Source organism: Argiope bruennichi, chromosome X1 (assembly GCF_947563725.1).
Source record: "Argiope bruennichi chromosome X1, qqArgBrue1.1, whole genome shotgun sequence".
Lineage (NCBI taxonomy): Eukaryota > Metazoa > Arthropoda > Arachnida > Araneae > Araneidae > Argiope > Argiope bruennichi.
The window spans coordinates 80,533,015-80,540,255 of record NC_079162.1 but is presented as its reverse complement, the minus strand read 5'-3'; positions in this window follow the sequence as shown (position 1 = coordinate 80,540,255).

The following is a 7,241-nucleotide window of genomic DNA, read 5'->3' as shown; positions in this document are numbered from 1 at the left end:
ATTTATATCCTTAAAAAGATAATTTTTGAAATCTTACGATGAAGTTAAAATGAAATTTATGCTATAATATCTTCGCAAATCATTACTGAAAAAAAAAAACCGAATTTTCTCTTATTGTTTAGTTATTTAAAGTTTCGAGTAAATCTTCAACGCACTACTTCCACATTCCAAGTATATTTGTGCTAAATTCAGTAATTTTAAATCATCAAATAGTTTGTCCTTTGATGCATCAACAAACAAAGGGGAAATAGATACACATGTCCGCTTTTAGTATTTGTAAGGATAACGGCACATTAAGCGTTAAACACAGATGATTCTTTCATCTGAAAGGTATAATAAGGACATACTACAGAAATGTTAAGAAATATATAAAGTCATTTAGAAGGTTTTTTATTGAAAATTTACTAAACTTTCTCAAAAAATTTGGAATATTCTTACTTTAACTAATTAAAAGAGCATAAATAAGAAATTCGAACAGTTTATTTGTATGAAAATTTTTATACATTAGAAAAATATAAAGCAAATGTTCATTCCATTGACATCGCACTTAAAAAAACTTAGATAAAAAGAAAGCATACAAATTCAGTGCATGTGCTGAAACGAAATCCACAAATATGTATAATAATGAAAAAATTTATTCTACACTTTTTTTTTATCCACAAAAACTAAATATCAATGGCTTGCAACAGATTCTTTATAATTTACTAAGAAAGTAGAAGTTTTTCATTGAAAGCAAGAAAAACTTCTACTTATTATTTGTCATGATTCGTCATTATTCCTCATTATTTGTCCTGAACTTCATTCGATATGAAATCGGTATGAATATGGAAACAATTACAATTTGCCTCCATGCATATCAGTAAAAACTCTGACAGATCCTTTAGATTTAATCGATAGATTATGTTACATTTCTAAAAATATCTGAGGATATTTTAGTATATTCCTCACATTTATTGAGACAAAAATCTTTGAAAGAACTTTAACGAGCTTTATCTTTCATAGATGAGGTCTTCGGCCATCAAGTTCTGTAACATTAAACTATTTGCTATTTTATTTTGGGAAGCCCAGCTTGAATTGTTGCAAAAAGGGACTATCCTATTTCTTTCCCTACACTTGGTTGGAGCTATTTAAATAATAATAATAAAAAAAAAGAAAAAGCACTTTTCTTTTAAATGTAAATAACTGATTTTTCAGTTTTGCGCTACCTAGTAATGGTGCTCCGAATACTTGCGGTGCCTGCCTTACTCTTGTTATACCACTTCTGTAAGTAGCTTACCGGAGCACACAGCTATCTAGAACATAGCTAGCTATAATGTAGCTATCTGTCACAGCTATCTAAAACATACTTATCTCTCACAGCTATCTGGAACAGGCTGTTAGTGATCTAATATTTTTGCTGCTCTGGTTTTAGCATTTTACTAATACTTTTTAAAATCTTTTGTCCCTCTTACCCAGTCTCCCTTTCTTAATTCGTTTTCTTCTTTTCTCCCTGTCGCCATTTTTTCAATTTCGGTTTCCCGTTTATATTTTTCCAATGGAAACGCATCTATTTCAATACACATTTGTTTACTTTTGCTAGAAAAGAAACCGACGGGAGCGGTTTCTCTGAACTTTCTCGCATACTTTCCAATAAAGGTCTTATCCCCTGGACCCCCATAAAAGTACGTTTTTTGGATAAGGCCACGAGGACCTTGTATGACATTGGCGAACAATAGTTACGAATATAGATATTTGGTGTGAAACTAATATTTTTACTGAATCTATCGTGTGAATGTATTGAGGACGCCCTTTATCTACCGATTGAAACCAAAATTTGACGAAGAACTGCAGCTGTAATCACAAGACATGATACAGAATTTCGTTGCATTTGTGAGTTATTACATTGACAAGCATGCAAAAGTATGGATTGATAAACGGTTAACTCTTTGATAGATATGGTTCAATATTTGATATGAATCTATATTTTTTAAAAAAAACCTGGGTGCCAAATTTTATTTGTCTAGCTCTTTGCAATGTGTAGCTATTTAGTTCACTTGTACTTTTACAGCCAGACTTCCTGCAAATGGGTTTTGTTCGAAATTTGTTAGAAATCTATGAATTTTATCGTAAACCCATACATCAAGTTTCATTCATATAGCTCATAAGCGTTTTTGAATTGCCGTATTTTCAGACATACAGACAGATGGTTGGATAAACATTCAGACATAAGGAAAAAAAAATGTGTTTTCCAATTCAGAGAGGTTTGAAACATCGAGATTCGTCAAAATATCGAATTCGAATTTTTTGACGATCACAATACTTCTATACTTAGTAAATGAGAAAGTAAAAAGATAGGATGATAATTGTCTAAAATACAGTTCTATTAATTATGATAAAAAAGATTTGACTACTGCTTTTTTTTTAACAACTGCATTTCATTCGTAATCTTTTGAGAAATATTTTTTGCAATACTGCTCGTTTCTGAATTGAAGGATGTCAATGAAGTATAATATGATTTCATAACACTTGTGAGTAATAAGTTATTATTTTTCTTTAGAGCCGATGAAATTTGAGGTCTCCTTCAATCAGAAAATCGTTTTTAAAAAAGAAAATAGATAAGATTCATGAATAGCATTTATGTGCTTTATGACTGTCTTGACTTGATACATTTGATTAGATGTCGCTTCTATTTAAAATTAGAATAGACGGGTTGTTATCCTGTTAACAAGATTTCTCATATGATTATCACAGGTTAACTAAAAAACTAATTAACAAAAGTTGTTGTATGAAATCTCTTGCATATTCGCAAAATGCTTAAGAAATTATTATTTGTAGCACACTGTAGATATAAATAAGCAATGCCGGCTTCCTGGCATAGGGGTAGCGCGTCTTCTGAGTGATCTAGGCGTTCCGGGTTCGGGCATGGTTGCTCTTCCGTTGCTCTATCTGTGAGATGTGTAAATGTGCCCTCCTGTAAAAAGGGGTTGTGCAAGCGGATGAGTGATGTATGAGTAACAAAGTCGTACTCTTGACCCTAGTTGGCGCTACTATAAAAACAAGAGACGCTCCTCCTCCGGCTTAAAAATCGCTGTTTTCGTAACAGCGGGCTTGTCCGTGGCAAGTGCCATAAGAAACAACAACAAATAAACAGTTACATCGAAAGTGTATTTTCTTGCAGTAGGATCTTCTCCATTTATAATATTCATGAACACTAAGATCAAAACTAATCACTGAAACCAATTTGAAACAAACAGTCATTCACTAACAGAAAAAAGTGTAATGCCAAATACAAGATAAAAATATTGGCAGTAACCTCCAAGTGAAGTTAGAATATTATTAATCAGTAGAATTCAACTCATTAACCTTTGCAACAATCAACCATAAAAAACCCCAAAGGAAAGAACATTCTTGTATACTCTAATAAAGGTGTTATTCCCCTCACTCCGGATAAAACAGTGGACGTTGGATTAAACTGCAAATGCTTTGCATGGCATTGGCGAATAATAGTCACGAAATAAAAACCTTCGGCGTATTTTTACTGAATCCATTGTGTGATCTTTGGCGATTAATTCATAGCAAGCGGCTAATACACTAGTACCCGAAAATCAAATATGTATTTTGAAAGCTCTTTTTCCCACTTGAAACCAAAATTTGACATAGTGATCTAATTTGTGACAAAATTTGACTAATGTGATCACAAGATCATATACCAAATTTCATTTATTCAAGTCACTGCATTTTCGAGTTATTGTATTTACATGAATTCAGAAGTACAGACCAACAGATGGCAATTCTTTGACAGATTTTATAAAAATTTCATAAGAATCTACATTTTAGATGCTAAACCAGTGTACCAAATTTTATCTATCTAGCTCTTTATGTTTTGAAGTTATCGAATTAACTTGTACTTTGAGAACTGGACTAACAGACTTCCCCTGAATGACTATTGTTAAATATTTAATAGGTATCTATGAATTTGATGTAAAGGCCACATATCAAATTTCATCCGCCGAGATGAATCGAGAGCAAGAGTTTTTGATAACAGATAAACATAATTGAGTCACAGATAAACATAATTCGAAAATATGTTTTTGGACTCAGGTAGGTCTGAAACATGTAGATGTGTCAAAATATGGAGTTCGAATTTTTTTAACAATTACACTGTTTTCTCTGTATATTCTGCAGAAAAATTTAAAAAAAAAATGTAAGTACGAGATATGAAAAAGTAAAAGAATGTAAATAGAATATGAAATTTGGAAAAATTTGAAGCCTGCTACATCTTCAAGAGGTTGACTGATAAGCTCCTGTACTTTTGCATGGACGAAACTTTTTCCATGCGATAAATCAAAAACGCAATGACTTAAATAAATGACATTTGGTTTGTCATTCTGTGAGCACAATTGTAGTTTTGTGTCAAACTTTGGTTTCAATAGACCGAAAAAAAAAAAGAGTTCCATAAAATACATATTCGGCATTATCTAATGAATTGAAAATAAAAATTTGAGCCCTCATGGTGTTCATGGCTTGCTCATAGTCCATAATATTTCGCGGGGGGGGGGGGTAACACCTTTATTACATAGTGTACAAGAAAGTCAAATTTTCGTTCGTCAAATTTTGTGGAAAGTTTTGAAGAATAAATTAGTTTGCTTTTCTAGCATTTGAACCTGCCAATTCTCCTAAAAATTCACTCTCAATAATTTCTGGAAAATTAAACATTTAACCTTTCGCAAGCTGAATCGAGAGGAGAAATTTCCCGCATTTCGTGTATTTGGTTTCTCAGAGCATAGGATAACAGAGGCCTGACAGCAGAGTTTTGATTTAAGCATCAAAGTGTAGGGGATTCGAGACCTGATTTCTTCAAATATCCGTTGATTTTAAAAATCCTCTAGTGTTTAAGTTAGAAATTTGAAGATTGGTAGTTCCTCAGATACCGTCCTTATCATCTAACTATGGTTCCAAAAATTTATGAAGTCAAACCCTAAACATTTTTTGTACAGTCCAAAACAGGGCGTTAATTTAAATATACTGAATTAAATTCTTAGTGAATGGTTTTTATAGTGTTTTTCAAAAACTTATATAAAAGAATGCATGCAAAAACTTGAGCATTTAAAATTTTTCAGAATGAACTAAGAAGACAATAACTTGCCTACCTAGCATTTGAACAAGGTTCTCTTTACTACATTTTGTTGTAAGAAAATGTTTTAGAATAATTTTTTTGCTTACAAATTGATTGATTTTAAAATTTCTTGTACGAGATCGATGAAGATATAGCAAGAACTTACTTGGGTTTATATGTTGCAAATTCTTCCTCTCTTCTATTCAACAGAATGCAAGAAAATTTAAAGTCAATTTTTGTAAGCGAGATCTAGTAAGCAACTAATGGCTTTTCGGCATCTGAAGGTGGCACTTATTTCTAATCTACATTACCAAGCAACCAAAAGTGATAGGAAATTAAATTAATATTTTTCGGAATTAGTTTCACTTTCATTCTATAATCGCGCAGATTGAACTACTAAGAACAAAGAATAAAAGAGTAGTGCTTCGAAGAGAAAATTTTAAAATTTTGAATATCTGATGCTATAGCAGCATCAAAATACAAGCACTTGATTTTAGGAAAGATACAGATTCAATGTAACTTGGGTAGAAATCAAGCATAAACATCCTCAGTTCAAATTAATTTCAGTAACTCGAAAAAAATTATTACACTTAATTAATTTTCATTAAAATTTCAATGAAATGCAAGAGAAGCTATTTGGTAATAATAGTTTTAAAAAGAATTGTTTTCTCGGGATAGAAATTTACTTGCTTATGCTTATAATAATTTTCTCAAATGTCCATAATTTATTACCAAATTATTTTAGTATTTTATTATTAATAATCTATCTTCTTTGGCTTCCGTTTGTACCGAAAAATTTTAATTTTTTTAAAATTATCTCTTATATAAAGTATAGAAAAATTATCGTAATCATTAAAAAAAAATTGAACTCGAGATTTTGAAGTATCTCCATGTTCAAGACATCCCTAAGTTCAAAATAAATAAATAAACATTGTTGGCATTATGTATATCTGTCTGCTTGTGAAAATGATAACTCAAAAAGACTTTGAGCTTGATGGATGAAATTTGGTATATGGTCTAAAAACTAAATTTGTAGATTTCTATCAAATTTTGAGCAGAATCCATTCAGAGGAAGTCAGTCTGTTCAGCAATCCGAATGCAAGTTAACACGATAACTACAAAACGAAGAGAGCTAGATGGATAAAATTTGGTAAGCAGATTTATCACCTAGTACTTATCTAATTTAGAAAAAAAAATCCATCAAGCGAGTTGACCATCTATCGATTTGTAATTTCACAAGCATGTAAACATGATAACTCAAAAACATAATGACTTAAATATATGAAATTTGGTAAATCGTTTTGTGACTACAATTGTAGTAAGTTCTGTGTTAAATCTTTGCATAACATGCAAAAGATCTTGAGCAGACAACCGCGGTTGAAAATTACGTGGTCCGTCCCAAAATAGCCTTATTGTTGCTTTAAAAACGGACTTTAATATAGCTAAACTTAACTAAACTAAACTATGATGCATTTTAACTTAGGATCTTTGAAAAAGATGTGCAGATGTTAAGGATTTTTATCCCTCCGCCCCCTTGCTTGGGAATCAATGGAGTCAGCAATTTTTTTACGCGCGTGTTAGAAATAATTAAATAAAATGTTGGAATTGGATCAGGAAATTAGAGAACATTTTAGAATGGAGTTAACATGGGGAAATTTAAGATTAAAACTAAGAAATTATATATATATATATATATATATATATATATATATATATATATATATATATATATATATATATATATATATATATATATATATATATATATATATAATGTTAAAAAACTCAATAAAATGAGATAAATTCTAACAAAATCCTTGAAATATTGCAAAGGGTTAGTTAATATTTATGAAAAAATGGCCTAACATTTTTACAAGTTTTAGTGTACAAAATCTTTTAGCAGACAAAATATTTTTCATGTGCTAATTAGATGGTGGGTCAGATTTCAACACTGAAAAAAATATTTAAAAGATGATAAATATAAATTGACTGAGATCATTTATTGATACCTCTTAAAGAGTGAAGTTCGTGCTGTTGCCTCAATTGTTGGGCTCATACAATAATTATAAATGGAGAGACTGGTTATATAAAAAAATATTATTACTTCTAGTTTGAACCTTTCGAAGCAAAAATAGAATTTCTTTTA